At 36.8% G+C, this 22,758-nt stretch overlaps 1 long non-coding RNA gene across 1 annotated transcript; it reads right to left on the bottom strand.

Moving 5' to 3' along the window:
* Window positions 1-617: 617 nt before the first annotated feature.
* On the bottom strand, window positions 618-13,592 carry LOC138745610 (uncharacterized). The gene is made up of 3 exons (XR_011346363.1): window positions 13,411-13,592; window positions 2,276-2,318; window positions 618-1,008 (listed from the first exon to the last, which is right to left on the bottom strand). It is a non-coding gene; the product is annotated as an uncharacterized lncRNA (long non-coding RNA).
* Between the last annotated feature and the right edge of the window lie 9,166 nt (window positions 13,593-22,758).

Below are 22,758 nucleotides of genomic sequence, written 5' to 3'. Positions count from 1 at the left end.
CACCAGTTTGGTAGCAACAGAGCTCAGAACCAACCAGGAAGACAGATGCTGGATGTCAGCTCAGAGAAGTTGAGGTGTCAGTGGAGGGAAGTTGTCGGGGATCGGCTGTAGTGGTAGGGAGGTGTCGGGAATCGCGACGGCAGTGGGGAGCTGTCGGGGATTGGAATGGAGTGGGTTTGGGGATCAGTGGCAATTGTAGGGAGGTGTCGGGGATCAGCATCAGTGGTGGGGAGGTGTCCGGTATTGGTGACAGTGGTGGGGAGGTGTCGGGTATTGGCGACAGTGGTGGGAAGGTGTCGGGGATCGGTCACGGTGGTGGGGAGGTGTCGGGATTGGCGGCAGCCATGGAAAATGTTGGGGATCGGCAACGGTGGTAGTGGGTGTCGGGGATCTGCATTTATCTTATTTTGCAGAGGTGACATTGTTTTTTTGTAAGAATTAAACATTATTTCATGCTTGAAAAGCCTCTGTTGTTTTTTTGTTGTTGTTTAAGCTTCTGATACAAGTATTCTGCTGATGCCATTGGGCTGCTTCATGCCATTATTTGGTTATCTGAAAAATCAGTTAACTGTAAAACATCCAGTCCCAAACTTTATGGATAACCGGAAATGTACTTTATTTTAATTTTTTTACATAATGAATATTAAATAAATTACTGAATCTTGTAAGTGCACTACCTTCCAGGTTCATTCAGTTGTAGCAAATATTTAGTGTTGCTGCAGAATATCAAGAAAAATAAAGTTAAGATCATTGGAAAAATATTAATACTTGCAGAGAAGTTCAAGGCAGCAAAACATCAGGCAACAAACCTCCGATTAGGAGAAAACCAACAGAACATGCAGGTGAACTAAAACAAAGATACAGAAGGGAAAGAGGTCTCTAAAAAGTGATTTATGGGCAGGACAAGGATGTTTAGATTTGATTCTTGGAATAAGAGGGCTCTTAAATTTATCAGCTATCTTCAGTTACCAGATGGAGCTATTAAATCCAGGTGTCAAGGTTGCAGACCTAAGAATAAAGGAGAGATTAAGATGCTTGAGTAAAACAGGAAATGATTTAAAAAAAACACAATTTAACCTGCTACTGTCCAGTTTATCATTATTTAAGACTAGGAAAGTAATGAACTTTACTAACTAAAAAGAAGTCTGTTCTTATCAATTAATTACCAATTTCCCCTTTTAATAAGTAGGTAATTGAAATCTATAATGAATTGCTGTAATTGCTCCAGTTATTTTAATTCAGTGCATTTCCAAAGCAAGTAGTAAAAGAATGTTTAACTGTTAAAAAGATGTGCTCTCAGGACTCAATCAGGATCAGAGGGAAAAAAATGCAAAAGAAGCTGGTTTTTTGAGATAGAGTCAAGTAATTTGAAAGTTTTTCTGAGATAGAGGTAAATATTTTAAATGCATTACAGTTATATAATGTCTGAGGTTAGAATTCTATCAAAGCGCAAACACAGGTTGGAACATAGTTGGGTCTTCAGAAGCTTATGAAGAGATGAAATACCATAGCTGCAATTGAAGATTAGCCTTAGCAGCATATAAAGAAATGAATAATAATGTACTGAAAGAAGCCAGATCCATTAAACTCCACCTCAACTAACTTGGAATCTCTTGGGTTGCGAATGCTTTCAACACCAACATCATTGTTATCTCAGTCAGTATGGTTGAGCCGGACTGAGGGGTCTGCATTGAACTATCTGATTCTGTGACCCTGACTTTCATAATACATGCAGTCAAAGACATGAGATGTGACAAGACCCCAGTTTTCACTCCCCAGAAGAAATTGAGCCTTAAGCTCATATTTAGAGCATCTTAGCTCATCTATATATATCCACTTTACTAAACACCCCTTGGTCATTCATAAGTGTGATGGAATTGTTTTAATATTAACCTTTAGTTTTTAATATTAATCTTTAGTTATGGATCTTATATATTTTAGTAGAGTAATTTTGTGGGTTTGGACACAGGGTCATACCGAGAGAGAGCCATTTTGTAAGTTGAAAGGTCCACTTAGTCATTGTTCTCCTGGAAGCTTGTTTGCTTAAAAAGACTGGGTGATAGCTAATTTAAAGCTGTAAACAGTCATAAAAGTCTTATGACTGTTCACCATTCTTCTGGCTGTGCTCAGCAGTTAGAACAGAGTCATATCTACTCATAAATCTTTGGAATTTAAACTTCAAAGACTGCAATGATGACATGTCACATGATTAAAGACATTTTGAAAGAAGATAGTACTGAAAACAAAGATACTTTGAGAGCAGAAAATGCCTTACCATCCTGTAGGTAGCACAGAATTGAAGCAGTTGCTTGGCCATCCTGTAAGTAATAGGATTGAAATTCAGTAACCAGAAAAGAACTGTTACGTGTTATTCCTGGTCAAAGGAGAACACAGAATGAGTGACTTTTGAAAGTAAATGACCACTTCTGACTGTCTCTTTAAGAGTTAGGACAGTCCTGCTGTGTCTATTTTTACATGGAACTTCTTGTAACCCTTGTGAAATCATTATGGGAAACACAGATTCCAAAAACTCCACACAAAAGAGGGGTTTTGTGAAAAATCACTCTTATGAAGAAACATTGCTCTGAAAACAACTCATCAAGAAATCTGTGAGTTTAAAAGACGTCAAAGAGTTTTAAAGAGGTTTAAAGCTTGATATTTCAAAATAATTTGTAACTACTTTTGAGCAACAATTTAAAGAAACTGAATTTCAAAACAAAACTGACTGAACATCATCTCTTAAGAATTATGCCTGAACTTTAATAATTTTGGTTTTGCACCCCTCTCCCCCCCCCCCCACATCCCCCCCTCCACACACACACACACACACTTTTGCACATAGTAAGAGTTAAGTAAGAAGTGTTATTTTATTAATAACTAATAATAAAAAAAAACATTGTTTTGAAGATACCATTGTCTTGGTAAATTCCCATTGCTGCTGGTTTAGTATGTAATAAGATCAGAATTATGAATGATACTGGCATTCCATTCACAACTACAATGTGGAGATGGCAAGTATGTGGAAGAGTTTGCAGGGAGAATAGAAATGCTTAATGAGACAGCATAGATTCAATGGAATGAATGACCTCCTATGCCATGAGAAAATATCTAAGCATTTTAAATATGGAAAAAAAAAATGAAGAAGTTGGGTCTATAAAGCAAAGAAAACCGGATAACATTCAGACAAGTGCCAGCAATGACTATCTTCAATGAGAGAGAGTGGTCACCTTGCCTTGAAATTCAATGCCATTACACTCCCTCTATCAACGTTCTTATGAAGTGAGGTGGGGTTGAGGGAATTGATTGATTTGGAATTTATTGTGGCTACAAGAGCAGGCCTGAGGGTAGGCATATTTCAACAAGTGACTCATCCTTTGCTCCCCAAAACCTTCCCACCTCCTCACAGCTCAAGAAATTATTCTCATCAAGAACTCTCCACTTGCTTGAATGACTATAACTTCACATAATACTCAGAGCTCAGAATCATCCAGTGAAAAATAAAGCAGTCCAATTAAACTTGTCACAGTTCCTACAATCCCAAACATTCACTTTTTCCACCTCCATGGCACTGTAGCTGCAGTGTGCAGCATCTACAAGAAATTTTCCAACATTGAGGCTATTTCAACAACATCTTAAAAAGTTCTCCTCCAAGCCACTCTCTTGATTTGATAGCATGTCATTATTCCATCATCATGGCTGGAACTGGATTCTCAAACTCCTTTAATAATTTTAGTTTTGCACCCCCTCCCCCCACTCGCGCACACTTTTGCACTTAGTAAGAGTTAAATAAGAAGCGTTATTTTATTAATAACTAATTATTTTAAAAAATATTGTTTTGAAGATACCATTGTCTCTGTAGTGGCTTTGTGGTTGAAGTGTTTAAATAAGATCTCCAAAATTTGAACCACATTATTGAGGGTACCCTGTAATCAGAAGTGTCTCATTTACGGCTTGTTGATCATGTTCTTTGAGTAAGATTGGTTCTCACAAATGAAAGGGCTGATCATAGTCAATCAGTATTTGTAATCATCTTACTTTGTAGCTATTTGCATTCCACTTTTGATGCTTTTTCTGAAGCATGTTAATGAATAAAGATGTCAGCGATAAATAGGATTGAAAGGACAGGGAAGTCAAAAAATGTTACCGAAATAGTGCAGACTATGGATGTTCACAGTCATATGAAGGAATAATTATTTCAAGAAAATTAAAAATGCACAAGGTTAAGGAGGCAATTAATCAAAAGTTCTTGAAATGTGGGCAGAGGTTGAAAGTAAATAGTGAAAAAATATTTCCATTAGTCGATGAACCAGGAACAAAACAGCATAAAGGTGATTTATTGAGTTAGAAGAGAGGACAAATGGTTAAAATAAGTGCTTTCATATGAAGTGTCGCCATAATCTGATGAATTTTATCGCAGCCAGCTCCAGAAGCTGAAATAATTGCAACGTCTGAAAGCAGTGGAAAAAGTTTGAACATAACTTTGTAAAAGGAAGAATGAACTGACATGTAAATCACAATTGATATCTACAGTTGGAGAACATGCACTATCTCAGGCGCAATTAGGTCGCTGACATTTGTCTGCTCAAATATTTCTCTGCCGAGGCTTGGCATTCAAGGTCAAAGTCTTTTTTTATGACTGCAAAAAAGAGGTCAGCCACAACACTATTTTAAGTCTCTTTATATACTGAAAGGGATTATAACAGTGTAATTAATGAACCTCAAAGTTTTCTCTAATTAGAACAGGCATGTACCAAGCTGTCATATTTCACTGCTGGTGCTATTTCCAGCCCACAGCTGCTCATCATTTCTCAGCGAAATGATTGATACAAAGGACGCAACATCACGTGCACATTTTAAACCAAGGCTTCACACTTTTTATTGTGCCCTAGTCAGTTTGTACCAGAATTTTGAGACTATAATATTTCCAATGTTTGTCCAGATTGACGTGGGCACTTGTAATTTATATTTCAACTACAGCCATTAATAAAGCTGGATTAAAATATTAAAGTATATTGATTATTTTGTAAATGTCAAAAATACTTGGAATTTCTTGTTATCTCGCATGAGATAATATTTAATAATATATTAATAGCTACATGAATCCTGTTTCGGCAGTGTTGTCAGAGCCTGCTGTAATGCCTTCACTGCCACTGGTGAGGACACACGGAGATCAGATAGCTCCCACAGGATCTAACTGCCACTTCGGCTGCTGTCAGCTCTGTACAGGTTTTAAATGGCCTGTTAGTGGAGCCGGGGGCCATTTTTGGCGGGTTCTGTGCCAAAGATGGTGGCACTTATAATCAGTAGCAGTCACAAGGGTTTGCAGACTCCAAGGAAACAGAGGACTAGTGCAGGGCAACAGAAAGTGATGAGAACACCACCCCCGCCCCCCCCCCACCCTGTTTGAGAAGGAAAAGCAGAGGATGATGATCACAGCAGCGGACCAGTGAAGGGTTCTGTAAGGTAAAACATCATGAGATGGGAATGTGCAGGGCTGTAACAAGATGTGAATGCATCCTTGTACTTACAAGATAAGAGAGACATTGATGGATTGAGAGGCAGGAAGCTAGCAGGGAAAGGATAGCAACAGTTTTAGTCATTGGACAAGTAATGATATGATGATGTTCTAAGCACATATCCAAGGGTATAAAAAATCACCATTTTGCTGATAACGGCAGAATGCATTCTCCGACTAACATGTTTAGTCGCAAGTGTTACAATCCGGTAATAAAGAACAAAGAACCCTGATTTCGACTCAGCCTGGTGTTTGTCTCACTCATTCATGAACAAAGCAGACCTAACAGTTCTACGGCTGAAGAACACACAGGCTGTTAGTGACTTAAGGCAAGGAACTGTGCAGGCTGCAGGCTGGTGGTGATTGCAGTCAAAGGACTCACACCAGGCAGCGAACTGCTGGAGACTGGCGCGAGAATATCTGAAGGGGGTCGCAAGAATTGGAACCTAGTTGCAAGGGGGTCCCGAGGGCGCTGAAAACTTCCGGATCATGTTGGAGATTCTGATCTGGTCCTTGGGTTGCTGATGGTTTGGACTGGACTCTTTATGATTGCGGGGTCTGCAGCAGTGCTGGAGGCAAATCCATAGACACCCATTGACTATGGGGGGACTTTCTTTTGCTTCTCTTTCTCTGTAAGAGGAGCTTAAGGCAATTTCTGCCAATGGCCAGAAGGTTTTGCCTTATGATAGACAATAGAAATATTGCACTGTCTTTATTATATGACAGTAAAGGAATCTTGAATTTTGAACATTCTTATGCATGTCTTCAACTGCTGTTCATTCAATGACATCTAACCAGCTTCAATTGACTTAGGAATTGCCACATTTTTACCAAATAAGATTTTTGCTTTGATCCGAGTCCAGAGATATAAAGAGTACCATTAATTACATTTACTTGAGCTCCCTTAAGACTTACAGTATAAAACTGATTTGATGCTTGCCTGATGAAATATGAAAACCTGCATGGTGCAATTCAATTCACACTAGGTGGTGGATGTAGATAGACACTGCAGGACACAGTTTATTTTGCAATAATCATGGGGAATAAACCGCCCTATGGTGACTTTCACAGAGCTAATTACATTCCATTTAAGCAGTCAAACTAATTAAGTGTCTGTGGCAAGACAATTTCTTATCAACGGCATGCTTAGCAGATGCAATCGTGAACTTTTTTTATGGCTCACTGAAAAAGTGACAGTTGAGCTAAATATTTTATCCTGTTCACCAGCCATTTAAATTGAGTAACTCATTGTCATGAGTGTAATCACCTATAGTAAAAGGCATAATTTCACTTTTATCCCAGTTTCTTTTGTAATCCAAAACCTTAGCATATTTGTCCAATCTCAAACATAATCTACATTACGAACTCATTGGCTCTGTCAAATAAATCAAAATATCATCAGCGAATAAATTAATTTTATATTCTTCTTGATTAACCTTAAACTCTTTAATATCTGGATCAGCTCATATTAATTCTGCAGGTTCAATCGCTAAAATGAATAATGCAGGTGATAAAGGGCATCTTTGCTTACTAGATCTAGTCGATGGAGACAATGTGGAAACCTGCCCATTCTTAACAACTTTAGTTTAGGGTTGTTTTATAAAGCTTTAACCCAATTTATAAACATCGGACCCATCCTAAATTTCTCAAACACCTTTGTAATGGAGGATTTAGACCATGCTTTTGCTTATGCAAGGCTGAGTATCAGTAACCTACTTTGAGAATAATATAAGAATCAGCAGACATAAGCTAAATTCCACCATGGGGCCCAGAGATGCAGTTATCTGACAAAAAGACATCTGGTACCAAGAACGTTTAATCTTCCTGCTTGTTAGCTGATTGCTGTTTGATATTGATGGGATTTTGTTGGTCGCAGACTGTCAAGAAAGACCTTGCAGCTAAGTAGATCATTGTATTCAAAGTGATAAGCTAGAAAGTTGTGGTATTTCATAGAAGCCTAGGCTGCTCGGATATCTTTTTTTTGTGCTGGGAATAAGTGCTTGGGTAAGCAGTTTTTGGGTAATATAAGCCATGGTCCCGCTGCTGAAGTTTCAGACTCCCTGAGGGGTGGCAATATCTCAGCAAGAAGAAGTAGAACTTCTAGAGTCCAACCAATGTCCCGGTTGGGGGAGGTGGAGAAGCTGCTACCAGCCCCCCAACAACCTACTACAAGTGTGCAGTCATTGCCTCACTTCGGCAGTTGGGACCAGTCCAGGCGTTGATAAGTATAATTGGGAAGGGCTTGAATATTGTAGTTTGAAATCAGCTTTAGATTAAGTAATAAAGATTTGTATAAACTGAAGTGCTCTCAGCGTGTGTCTCTGTTTTCTTTCGGTAGCTCAAACACCGTGACCAATCTAAAACGAACAAAGTGAGAGGTACAAGTTTACCCAGGACAACCTTAAACAATAAGTCCCACTCTAGTCTATCAAACACTTTTTCTACATCCAAAGCTACTGACACATTTAAATCTCCCCCCTTTTGTGCTAAATGTATTGTGCTAAGTTAGAATATATGTAGATTTTCTCTTTTTCAAAAAGCCTGCCCGATCCATACATACCAATTTTGCTAAAACTTTTGCAATTATCTTATAATCTACATTTAACAAATTGATGAGGATCTGAGTAAGTGGAAGATGTTGCCAATTACATTATTGGGTAGGGTTAATTGTGTTAAAATGAATCTATTTCCTTGGGTTCAATATTTGTTTCAAACATTGCCAATAATACCACAAAGGTTTTTATGAGAATTAAATAAATATATGAGAAATTTTCTTTGGAAGGTTGAGATGTTGAGAATTTCTTTAGATGAATTGACTTGGAAATTTGAGTTAGTAATTTTAGAAATTACTATAAGGCAGCTCAATTGAGATTTTTAACTTCTTTCTTTGATGAGGAAGAAAAACCAGCATGGATTAAAATAGAAATTTATAAAATAGGAGAGACAAAATTGGAAGATTTTATATATAAATGGGAAGTGAAGTTATTATCTGTGGAGAGGGAAGCACTGTAGTAGAAACATTTGATTAATATTTGAAATTCAGTAAATGATGAAATTAGAGCAAGGAATATGCAGTTCAGGCTAAAATGACTTTTTTTATTTTTAATGGATAATCAATTTTTAAATATTTGGTTTCAGAAAGGAATTATATATAGAATATTGTTATGTAGGTAGAAGTTTAATGACTTGATATATTAAAAATAATATCCTTTTTATTATCAATTATAGGCTTATTTGAGAGATAAACGGGTCTAACAATGTAATCAATGAAATGTGGTGATGTAGAAATATTGATATGTAGTAGATATATTAAGAAATTTATTTTGGCTACATATACTTTATTGCAGAAGGAAATTATTAAACAGGGGATACAATATTGGGAGACAGATTTAAATGTTAATATTAATTAAGTAAATTGGTCAGAGTTGTGTCAGAACAGTATGACAAATACTACAAATGTTATATATACGTTAGTTCAATACAATTTTTTACATCAGTTATATCTCACTCCACAAAAGCTAAATAAACTGAAATCAGAATTATCTGATTAGTGTTTTAGATGTGGTCACAAGGTAGATACTTTATTTTTACAATCTATTTGGTCTTGCTCCAAAGAGAGACCCTTTGGTCAAATTTGTCATTTTATATAGAGTGGGCTGTGGGAATTAAATTTCCATAAATTCCAATGTTATTTTTATTAGGTAATATTGAGGAGATAAGATGGAAATGGAAACTATCTACACATTAAAAACAGTTTTTAAAGATTGCTTTAGGAGTAGCAAGAAAATGTATACCAGTGACATAGAAATCAGATACTCGGTTTGGGTATGGAATGTTGGAATGCAGAGATGCATAGCTATGTTCCTCTGGAGAAGAGCACTTGTAATTTGAGAAATAAATGATGTATTTTTTGAAAATTTGGTATCCATACTTAAAAGTTGAGGGAATTAATATATAAACCTTTTCTTGAGGCTCGAATTTTGTTAACTTCTTTGAAATATTATGTTATGAATGATTAATTCCATGTAGTAAGGGGGAACATGGCAACCAGGTTTCTATTCTAGATCCTTACTTTTCTTATGTTTTCTTACTTTTTCATTCTCTTTTCTCTTTTTTGGGGGGGTTATTTTAGTGGGGGTAGGGGGTTGGGTTTATATCATCATGCAATAAATTAGATATTAATATTTGATTGTAAGATTTTGTGCTTGGATGTTATTACATGTATGGAATTTAAAAATGTGTATTGCAAACAAATCATAGTGCAATTTCAAACAGCCTTTTGGTATTTTTTTATAAATTATATCTGAATTAATAATTGGTGATTCAAAAACAACATATTTTACCCACAATTACAACAGTAATTGTGAGTGCATATGGCCATCAGAAGCAGCAGAATAAATTGAAAGTCTTGAGGCAAAGAACAGACTTTATATTGCAAATGATTTTATAAGAAGATGGATAAACGTTATTTAAGCAGTTTTGATAATACTAACGACATTTTACAAAGGGATACACTGACGAAAGTCACGGTTATATTTAGACTTCATTCCTGGCAGCAAATATTAAATAAATAATAACTGTATGGTCGTTTTTTTGACCTCCTCCATCCAGGTCCAGGGTTAGGGTTAGGGTGGTGCTTGATCCTTCAGCAAACATAAGGATGGAAGATTTAGAGACTTTAACTTCCCCAGTACCCCCTTTTTTGCACACAACTTTGGCAGGAGATCCATTACCCCCTGTAGGGGATCCAGGAGCTGCCTGAACATTGGTTAATGTCAGATAGCAATGGAGGAATTTGACCTATCTCAAAACAGTCACCTCCTTGGCAGCAAGCAATCTTCCATCAATATTAAGCTATGCAATGTTTATCTACATGATCCCCCATATTGTGGACCAATCACACAGACTTGTGCCCCTCATTCTTGTCAATCATATGACCAGAGAGAAAACCAGACTTTTAGAGATGTATTATTTCAAGATGGCAGCACCCACTTTGACTCCTCACAACAGTGAAATCCCTAACCCACTACGTTGTATCTATGAATGGAAGGTACAACAACAAATGCACTTCCTGAGAAGATTGAAGCGGGCAAGGCTACTGGCCGCCATTATATCAACCTTCTATAGAAGCTCTATCGAGAGTGTCCTGGCCGGCTGCATCACAGTGTGGTATGGTTGCTGCAGAGAAATGGATTGGCGGTCAATCCACAGGACAATAAGAGTCACTGATAGGATTACTGGAGCCTTCCTTGCCTCATCAACCTGATCTATCAGGATCGTTGTCTGAAGAGGATCCAGCCTGCACACATTTTTCAGCTGCTCCCATTGGGGAAAAGGAGTATCAGAGTCAGTACCACCCGCTGAGAAATAGCTTCTTTCCACAGGTAGTGAGACTGCTGAACGACCAAAGGAACTGCTCACACTAACCATCCGAGACTCTCATTTGTATATTGATTATAATACTTGTCCTCCATATGTATTATTTGTCTGTCAGTGTGTTGTGTCTGGTTGTACGTCTGAATGTTTCTGCACCAAGAACCGGAGAATGCTGTTTCAGCGGCTTGTACTCGTATAACCATATGACAATAAATTTGACTTGTATCAAGTCAGATTGCTGTTCCTTAGTCAAGGCTAAAGGAATTTCAACTTTGGCTGTTGTTGCCAGGCAATCCTAGGCCTCCCTTAGTTATTTGCACCTGTCCCAGCATAAGCATTAACCAAGTTGTATTTATGTATTAATTAACTGATCTAAACCGGAAAGACACTTACTTGCACATAACTGATACTCAAAGACTGTTGAGAGCAAAGTAAAATGATTAGTTTTATGCTTTAATCTGGAAGGCATCAAACTTTGTCAACTACATTAAAGGATAGAGAAAAAATATCATGTAAGCATGAAGTGTGATCATAAACAACACTTCATCATGACAAGAGTTGCAAGAGATACTTAATCAGAACCTACAAGTGCTATAACTGTCACCTTGTGAGCCCAACCTCATTCCTTATATGATGTTGTGAAAACTACTTCAAGATCCTCAGGGTAATTGCTAAATCTTTTTGATTGAGCAATGGCATCAGTTAGTCCATCATGTGCACTTACAGTGCCCCCCCATTTCATAAATGCACTGCAGAAAAATCTATAATCTATTACCCTAAACATGAAATGTATCAAGAATAAGTTAAGCCTTTCTGCGCTTTTGCAATTATTCTGAGTTCCATGGCTCTTTAATAATGTTTGAAATACAAAAGAAAATATTCAATGATCTGTCAAATAATTCAGATTTCAGATTTATTGTCAGAGTACATACATGACATCACATACAACCCTGAAATACTTTTCTTGCAGATGCGGCAGAATTACCATTAATTGGTAGTGTAAAAAAAATCGTACACAGTGTACACATGTAAACAGATAACAAATGTAAACAAACTGACTGTGCAATATAGGGAGAATAAAACAGAAAATCAATGAAGTGCACAAGTTAGAGTCCTTAAATAAATCTCTGATTGAGTTTGTCATTGAAGAGTCCGAGGGTGTTCCTGAACCTGGTGGTGCGAGTCTTGTGGCACCTATATCTCTTTCCTCATTCAGCAGTGAGAACAGAGAGTGTGCAGGGTGGTGTGGGTCTGATGATTGCTGCTGCTCTCCGACGATAGTGTTCCCTGTAGATGGTCTCAATAGTGGGGAGGGTTTTGCCTGTGATGTTCACTATCTTTTGCAGAGCTTTATGCTCAGGTGTATTGGTTTAGAGCTTGGTGATAACTTTGGAAAAAGGGATGGCTCTTCTATTTTTGGTGCTCTCAGTGCACAGTAATGATCAGCACCGTTCACAGACAAGGGTCCTTTGTATTCAAATTTCTTACTCAGATGCTGACCCCGGAAATCTTGGCCAAGTATTAAGTCAGAATATAGGTTCTTCAATATATCAAGTCATATGGCAGCATATGACTGGCTATTAAGACTAAGAGGTCAACAGCAACATCTCCTTAGGAACTAGTTTAAAAGTTTTCTGAGACATCGTAATGTCTTTACTGGATGGGTGAACTTTTAGTTTTAGTTCCTGCATGACTTTCTTGCTAATGTAAGAATTCAGGGCTGTATGAATCTAACAGCGCACTTAACCTTTTGTCATTTACAGCCACAAAAGTTGTAATTTGAGCAAGTCCTTGTAGCACATTAGTAAGTGTACCTGAGAATTGACCGCTATGGCCACTAAGCTTGATGAGGCTTTCAAGTTACACACCGTGGCATAATGTCCCTTCTTGGCACGTTTATAACAAGTAGCCTCACATGCTGGACAATGATCCCGTAAATGGTAAGAGAAATCGCAGAAGAAACATTTCTGTTTTGTATTATAAGTGGGAGGCACAGATGGTTTCTCAGTAGCAACTGTAAGGTTATCAGGCAGCCCTGCTAAGGAATCATTCTCACATAACTGCGGTAACCTTTGATAGTTCAGGGTTCACTACTAGACCTGTATACCTGCAGCACCTATAATGGTTCAGGATTCACTATTGCAGCTGTATGGGCCACTGGGGTAGCGTATGCATCATTATTCTGTTGAGGTACGTCTAACCCAGTAGCTTGGTTATAAGCTGTCTGTATTTTTTTCTAAGAGAGGCTTTGCAGGTGAGGCAATGCCAGCAATGAAAACGTCATGCATTGTCTCGTTTCTACACTGCTCCGCACTATGATCCCGAAAATTAGAGTTTCTCATTAACTTTTCCAACTCCCTGAAGAAATCATCTAATGATTCTCCAGGCTTCTGCCGCCTGGTAGCCAGTAAATGTCCGGCAAAAACCTCACTGGGAGTCTTCGCATATTAACTGGCCAACAGAGATAGCAAAATCAAATTTTCACATCCTTCTCTGTATTTGAAAATGTTGCAACTCACATAGCCTAATAGTGTCCTTGTCCCCATAATTGTTCATGAAAATAGTTGGCCAGTGTCGCCACTCCTTGGCACCCTTCCGTGAACTGGGGTCGATGTCTAAGTACTTGGGGCTCTATGCCATCTCCATGCTTGACAATTAAGTTGAGTAAGTTGTGAGAATGAAAAACTTGGTGGCTGCTTTCCAAACTTTACTCAACTTAATTGTACAGTTACAGTTAGTTACAGTTAGAATTTAAAAGAAAGGCACATTCCATATTCTAAGTTCCAAAGAGGAGCGACGGCAGCCACGATCAACTAAATATGAAATGCAAGCTCATTAACAATTAAGAATAACTTTGTAATATTACAATATAGAAAAGATAAAAATACATAACCAATGTTTTAGGCTTGAGCCCTTCATCAAGGTATGTGATGCCTTAATGAAGGGCTCAAGCCCGAAACAATGGTTATTTACCTTTATCGTTGTCTTATAAAGGACACCGTTCGACCTGCTTTCTCCAGCATTGTGTTTTTACTTAAACCACAATGTCTGCAGACTTTCATGTTTTACTTCCACTTCCTATTTCATATTTAACCAGAAGAATAGCAACCAAACAAAGTGATCATGAAGGGGTTTTAACCTCTGTCAACTGCACTGAGGAATTTGAGGGGCCAGAAGAAGACTATATTTGTTCTCATTTTCAACAATTGTGGCATTCTTCAGCATATGGTAGAGAGTATTACAGATTTAGTCTTTCCCTAAATAGCGTTGGTCAGCAAAATGTTGAAACTACATGCATTAGTGTCATGACAAATGAATTAATATATTCATATGAAATTCCTTTCTATTCTTTTTTTGGCAAATATATTAAATGACCAGAACTTGCTGGGCAAAGCAATCAACTCTGTGCTGAACTGCCAGTATTTTGCTACCAAATTTGCAATTACCTTGCAGATGCAAAAGTGAAGAATTTGTTGGCTCTATTTCTTAGTGATTTCTGCAGTTGGACTATTCACACAGTTTGCTTTGCAAGTTTTCATTCCTTCAGCATTTCTCCTGTTCAACTTACACCAGGTTCCAGAAAAGCAAATGCACTCATCACAATATTAAAAACAAGTTGCATAGTTTCATTTTAAGTATTAGCTTCTTAGCATGTCAATGAATTGAGTTTAGCTAAATGTTTGTAATTACCTTTAATAGTATGAGTTTTATTATTTTCAGTTTTTGGTAATTTTTTAAAATGTTAATTAATTATTTAACAGTAGGTCTAAAAATCTGGGTGCCAGGTATCTGGAGACCCCAAAAATTTGGACTTTTCAAAAACCCTCAAACTTTTTAAATTTAGCAGGCTTTTGTGTATGTGCTTGCATGCATAACTGCCACAGATAAACACTGGCAACAAGCAACCAGAAGCTGCAAGAGTTCCATCCACAAGCAGTCATGGAAATGAACAAATACATTTTTTTGTACTTTGTATTTTATAAGAAAATATTTTGTAAATAAACTAAAAATAAATAATTTATTTATATTAAATAACTGCTGCTTTCATTTGTACACTGTATTTTTCTTTTATAATGTACATTTTTAAACATAATTTCAAGCATTTCACACTCTTTTGTCGTGAAAAAAATATTGCTTACATTTTTGTCGTGTTGACTTTATTTTTCTTTAAAACTGCTCAATTTGATGAATGAAGCACACTGTATTTGCAATGAATAAACAATCAACTTTTACCTGTTCATCTTTAAATTTGAATTTTAATAGCTGTACACAAGAATCCAGAAAATCCAGACACATCCAATCCCCAAGCCGTCTAGATGTTTAGCTTCTACTGTATTGAGTTGTTATAACATTTGAATTATTCCAAATGTCCTAGCTGGCTATCATTGTTTTCTATTGTTTCATGGATAGTCATGTCCAGACATCCAGACATCCAACCGTCATTGATTCAACCATGCAGAAGGACTAACTACTCCACAGGGTCTCACTATTTTGGTGCAGGTTGGCACTTACCAGCAAATCAACACCAGTAGATCCACTGTTAGGTACAAATCGACTGCATGAGTCATGGATGAGCAGATGCATCTTGTTGTTCCAGTCTGCTCTGGCTAACCCTGTTAAGTTTGATTTTAAATAAATGACAATACTGTCTCTTTGAAGAAGTGAACAATGCAATTATTGAATAGGTTGTTTGAGTTAGATGAGGACACCAGTTGGGAGTGGGGGTGGGAGGAGGCAGATCTATAAAATAAGTTGGGCAAGAACTGAGATGTAACCAAGCATTTCCTGACAAAATTAATGTATGTGGTGAGTTAAGAATCACTGTAGCTTTTCACAAAAAATGTCCAGAATTCCCTGAAGGCGAAAGCAACTAAAGACGGTGTAAATCCAAGTTATCACAGGCACTGGCAATTTACTTAATTATTTTTAAGGGAAGAAAAAAAATCCTTGCAAATTTCATAAATTGCATGAACTGCCTTTTTCAGATGCATCTGTCTGATCAGTGGACTTGGGCACTGTTTTAATGACTGAGTGAAAGAAAGCACTCTTGCTATCTTAAAACCCGTTTGCTTCTTGAAATGTAACTGAATCTGAAACTTTGAGAAATGTTCTTGTCCATGTTGAACGTTTATGCTTAGCAGACTGATACTGCATTTTCTCAATGATAAACACAAAATGCAAGATCTAAGTTAACACGTCCAGTCAACCTTTCCTTGCTGCCTGCCAGTATATGCTTGTTCAGTCAATAAAATAAGTACAAGACTGTTCATTTAATCTGAAAAAAATGGGGAACTTCATTTAAATGCAAATTTTTGTGAGATTTAGATTTTAATTAAAATTAATACATCTATTGATTACACTCATACTTCCACAGAGGAATGTGTTACAACTAAGATAAATGCCATTATGATAATGGTAATCAATATTCATCACTGAAGTAATACTCACTTAGTCATGCAATTAAATTCTAAGGATTGTCTCACCTACATAGTTCTCAAATATTGTGGAAACCATTTTGCGATGTCTTACTACATTTAAATTATATTAATTTTCTGAAATGTTATCATTTAGTTTTCATTCTAATACTCTGAACTTGAGAAAACTTATTAAGGCCATTCATTCTGTATCGCTTCAATTTTGCATTTTCCTCCTTGCTCCATCTTTACATATTATACTTCCAGCAGTTCAAACTCCATTCTGGAATTCGCATTATCAACCTCTTTGTTGCAACTTCCGTTTCTATTTTTATAATCGTCAGTAAAACAAGCTCTCCAACAAAACCTTTGCACTCTTAGTTGAGTAATTGTTTATTACTGGCCATCTCGAGGTTATGAATGGCTATCTCATGGGTGCCCCCATATACAAGTCTCATGGGACCCATGGTGACTTAACCTTCTCTATCAGACTACTATGTCAAATGCTTTACAAAAGGCCATATAGACAACATCCACTGCCCTAACTGAGTCAATCATCTTTATTACTTACTCAAACATTTCAATCAGTATTCAACATTGGCTTGGTCATCGAAGACAGAAGCTGGTGGCAAGAAGATGCCACTCTTGCTGGGGTTCTGTGTTTGGCAAGGATCAGTGCTGGGATTTGTTTGTTATTTCTGAACACCATCAGGATGAAAATGCAGGAGGTCTGAGGGGTATGTTTGCAGACAACACAAAAATTTGCCAATTGTGGAGAACATTGTCAAAGGATCGAGCAGGAGTTAGATAAGTTAAAAATCTGAGTGGAGAACTGATACATAGAGTTTAATCAGAACAAATGTGAGGCGATGCATTTTGGGAGGTCATATGTATGAGGAAGGTAAAAAAGTAAATGATGGAATCCTCAGGAGGTTTGAAGCACAAGGATCTTGTGTTACAAGTTCATAGCTCCCTAAAAGTGGCCACAGAAGTAGATGGGGTGTTAAACCATATATCAGTTATATAAGACTTTGATTTGGCCACATTTGGAGTGCAATGTATGACTCAGGTCACTACTACCAAGGAAGGATATGGAGACTTTAGACAGGGTGCAGAAGAGATTCTTACCTGGAATGGTGAGTATTAGCTATAAAGGAAAAGTTGGACAACCTTGGATTGTTTTTGCTGGAATGCAGATAGATGAAAGGTGACCTGATCAATTTTATAAAATGATGGGAGCCATAGACAATAGATGACCAGAGGCATTTTCCCAGAATGGAAATGTCAACTTACTAGAGGGCATATTTTGAAAGTGAGAGGGAGAATGTTTAAAAAAGATTTATGAGGCAAGCCTTTGTCCACAGATGTGCCTGGAACATGCTGCCAGGGGATGTGGTGGAACCCTTAAAACAGTGCATAAAGTACAGGAGATAGATGAATATGGATCTTGTGTAGGTAGATGGAGATTTAGTTTAATTTGGAATTGAATTCAGTGCAAATATCATGGACAAAAGGGCCTTTCCATGTGCTGTACCATTCTACATTCTCTTGGTGCAGCCCTTTCTGTCATCCTGCCTTAAGTATTAGACCTTCAAACTCTATCATCTTTCATGACTTTCTAAAATTTCCTTGGAATATAGCTTTTCATTAGCTCCTGAGTCACTTCTAATTCTTTCTTTATTCTGCTCAGGTCTGATTTACACTGGGACATCCTGTGATTTTCGTTAAAGACAATGCATCAGCATTTGATGTCAAACTATCAGCACGGAATTACTAATCAGTACATCACTTTTCATGCTGCAGCAGGAAAAAGATAACCTTACAAAAATCACTGCAAGTCATTGCAATCAAAACACAAAAAGCTGGAGGAACTCAGCAGGTCTTGCAGCATGCACATTGTGGTGCACTGTTAGCCAGAATCAGACACACACAAAGATAAAGACTGTACAACAGGCTTTAATCCACAAAGACTTCCACAGAGCCAGGCTGGGTGTGGCTGCAGCAACTCTGAGTGAGGCCTCGGGAGGCCGGCGCAGGCTTATATCCCGGAGGGTGATTGGCAGCCGGCCAGGTGTTGTCCTGTCCCCTTACACTCCTGCAGGTACAGAGGTTGCCCCCTGCAGTAGGCCGGTGGTGTACCACCACACACAGGAAGTAGAGATATATAACCAACGTTTCAGTAATAAAGACTCAGGCCCAAAAGGTTGGTTATGTATCTTTACCTCCTGTGGTTGCAATGTGACCTCCTGAGTTCCCCCAGCATTTTTGTGTCTTTACTACAATTACAGCGCCTCCAGACTTTCGTGTTTTATTCAAGTCATTGTAATCACTAGTTTATAAGCACCAAGCTCCTTTCGACCTACTCAGATATGTCAAGAAGATGTCGTGCCTGCATAATAATTTGCTCATACATCTGTTACATTCTGTTACTTTACAGATAATTCCCTTTTCATTTAAGACTATTTTCCATTTTCTAAATAACATGAGTTTCTTCAAATTGAATAAGCAAACTTCAAGGCACTGTGTTACAATTCCTCAACTGCAGTTCTCTTCGTACAACAATGTGTACACCTATTAACTGGCATTGTTCATTGCCAATTTATTTGATCATTATTAAAGTTGAATGGCCAAATGTCACATATAAAATAATTCAATTTATTTTATTTATATGGAAGTGTTCATTGTCAAATAATTATTACTATTTTATAGGATATTTTGCTTCCTCGTAAGCTAACTCCAAGAAGATATTATGAGCTAGTTTTTGTAGAATGAATATTTTGCAGAAGAGGTGTCTTTGCACATGTTAGCTCATTCACTGAGGTCTTTGGAGAAGTGTTTTCTCTTGTGGGGAGAAAGAAAGAAGAGGAAACTCCAAAAGAGTGATCCTGAGCTACACATAATATTGTCCAATGTGTGTTTAAATTTTCTTGGCTTAACAATCAAGAAGCTGAATAAAATATTGTAAGGCTTCTTAGGAAATAAATGGAATTTTGCTTGATCAAGTGAGATATATCAGAACCTCTTTATTTTGAACAGACTAAGCATTCCAGATGAAAAATTTGGAGAGATTTTTTGCATGGACTTCCATCTATTTCTACACTTTAAACCATCCATTCATTTTCACAGACATATGAACATCTGTTTCTTCTAAGCCAACAGTTCCTGTACCATTTTCACAGAAGCTTGCCAAAGATAGAAAATCCCTAACATAACACACTCACATTTCCTGCCACATTTTGTCATAATCAGTCACATTCTCAATTTACTGTTTTCCTCTTCAGCACCATTTCCAAGGTCATTACCAACTACTATAGGCTTTTCAGAAAAAAAATTAAATATCATATATAAACATCCTCAAAGTCCAAGAAGGTAATTTATGAATTATCTATTCAGTCAGTAACAATGATACACTTTTATCTGTTCTGGCCATGTGATATTCATTTGAAAATAATTAATATACATTTTGTTTCACATACATTATGCAGACAAATACCTTGATACCATAAACACAAACAATTTAATTCATTTCATTGATTCATTAAACACAACTATTAAGAAATTACAACTGGAGGTCAAGATTCAAAAAAGTTATATAATTAAAAATAAATCCTCTGTATATCAGTAGATAGAAAGGATAAATAAAATGGATTTTTCCAAGTGAATTTCAGTTCTCATTTCTCAAGGGATATATTTCTCCACTTTAAACATTATTAAAATGAAAAAGAATTACATGAAAATATTTCAAATACTGCATTTTGTTCATTTGATGGGTTAAACTAATCCGATAGAAATTAAGAGTCTTGGGAGTCATAGCATATCCTCATAATTAAAGCGCATTCTTGTAAATTCTTTCTCCCCACCCACCTCACCCCCCTCCCCCCCCCCCCCCCACACCCTTCCAGCTTAATCACATCTTTCCTACAGCTGGGAGACCTGAACTGCACACAACACTCCAAGTGTGGCCCTTCAGACCAGCCTACCATGCAAGACCTTGTCAAACACTTTGTTAAGGTCCATGTATTCAATTTCCACCACCAGGCCTTCATCAATCTTCTTTGTCACATCTACAAAAAACTCAGTCAGGTTTGTGAGACATTATTTCCAATGCACAAAGCTCAGATGACTATTATCAGTCCTTGGCTTTTCAAATGAATGTAGATCCTGTCTCTCAGAATCTCCTCCAGTAACTTTGCCCAACTGAAGTTGAGCTCACTGCCCTGTGGTTCTTTGTCTTGTCCTCACACACTTCTCTAAATAAAGGGATAACATTTTGCTGATTTCCACTTTTACACATGCCTAGTAAGGGGACAAATATATCTGCCAATACTCCTGCAATTTCTTCCCTAGGTTCCCATAATCTCTAAGGATACACTTGATCAGGCACCAGGCATTTATCCAACTTTATGTGTTCTTAAGATTTCCAATAACTCTGGTGTAATGGGGACACTCTTCAAGAGATTATTATTTACTTCCATGAATTCCCTGGCCTCCTTGTTTATCATAATAAGTAGAAATGAGAAATACTCACTTGGGTCCTTGCTGATCTCCTGTGGCTCGATTGAGAACCTCAAGATTTTAAGGAACTTCATTGCTCGCCTTAGCAATAGAACCATTGGCAGAACTAATAAGAACAGAAAATAAAATAAAAGGGATAAAAATAAAGGAGAAGGAGTATAAAATCAGCTTTTTTGCAGATGACATCATAGTATACCTAACAGAACCAGAAATATCAATAAAAGAATTACATAAGAAATTGAAGGAATATGGAGAAATATCGGGGTACAAGATCAATGCAAATAAAAGTGAAGTGATGCCAATGAGTAATGCGGATTATACAGAATTTAAAAAAGAATCACCATTTAAATGGCAAGCACAAGCAATCCGATACCGAGGGATCAAGTTAGATAATAACTTAAGCCAATTGTACAAACTAAATTATCAGCCACTAATAAAGAAATTGCAGGAAGACTTAGAACATTGGAAAGAATTACAGCTAACATTGATAGGGAGAGTAAATTGCATTAAAATGAATGTTTTCCCAAGGATACAATAGTTATTTCAATCGTTACCAATTCCCTTAACAGAGAAATTCTTTAATGAACTAAAGAGAATAATAAGGAAATTCTTGTGGAAAGGGGGGAAACCGAGGATAGCATTAGATAAATTAACAGAGAGGTATAACCAAGGAGATTTGCAGTTACCAAACTTAAAAAATTATTTTAGAGCTGCACAATTAAGGTATTTATCAGATTTTTACCAGACAAGGGTAAAAACAGACTGGACTAAAATAGAACTAGATAAAATAGGGGAAAAGGTACCAGAACATATACTTTATAAGTGGGATGAAAAGCTGGTGCAACAAAAGCTCACCAGTATTGCATCATTTACTTAATATATGGAAGAAGATCCACTTAGAAAGGAAAAAAACAAATTACCAAATACCAAAATTACTATTGACGCAAAACCCACTAATCCCTTTTACAATAGATAACCTTTCCTTTAGAGAGTAGGAGAGAAAAGGAATCAAAAGAATAGAAAATTGTTTTTTGGGAAATAATTTATTAACATTTGAACAGTTGAAGGACAAACATGGAATAACTCATGGTACAATGTTTGCATATCATCAACTGAAAGCTTATTTAAAGGATAAATTGGGAAACAGCCACTAATAAAGAAATTGCAGGAAGACTTAGAACATTGGAAAGAATTACAGCTAACGTTGATAGGGAGAGTAAATTGCATTAAAATGAATGGGAAACAGCTTGAGATTACCTGAAGGAAGCAGCTTTGAATATGTGATTACAGACACAATGATAATTAAAAGATTTATAACGAGCATGTACATTAAGCTGCAAGATAAGCAAAATGATGAAATAAGCTATAAACCTAAACAAAAGTGGGAAAAGGATTTAAACATAAAGATAAAAAATGAAGCATGGGAAAAATTATGTTCTGGAACTATGAAGAATACAATAAACACGAGGTTACGCATGATACAGTATAATTGGTTACACAGGTTATATATCATGCCTCAAAAGTTAAAAGAATGGAATCCAACATTATCAGATAGATGTTTTTGCTGTAAGAAGGTAATGGGAACAACAGTACATGCAATTTGGGCATGTACGAAAGTGAAAATGTTTTGGGAAGATCTAAATCAGATATTAAATAAAATCACAAAAAATAACATACCAAAACATCCAGAGATCTTTCTTTTAAGTAACTTAAGAAGTAAGAAATTAGGCCTCAAATTGGATAAAGTGCAAAAAGATTTATTATGATAGTCTTAGCAGTAGCAAAAAATGTATAATGTCAACTTGGAAAATGGAAGAGAGCCTGAGAATACAGCAATGGTACATGGAAAAGAATAAATAACATATAATTTAAAAAATAAAGTCACATTATTTGAACAAATTTGGGAACCGTACATGGAACATAACAGAGAGGGCTTGC

Source organism: Narcine bancroftii, chromosome 11, assembly GCF_036971445.1.
Source record: "Narcine bancroftii isolate sNarBan1 chromosome 11, sNarBan1.hap1, whole genome shotgun sequence".
Classification (NCBI taxonomy): Eukaryota; Metazoa; Chordata; class Chondrichthyes; order Torpediniformes; family Narcinidae; genus Narcine; species Narcine bancroftii.
The sequence above is the reverse complement of the archived record's forward strand: the minus strand, read 5'-3'. Positions and strand labels throughout refer to the sequence as shown.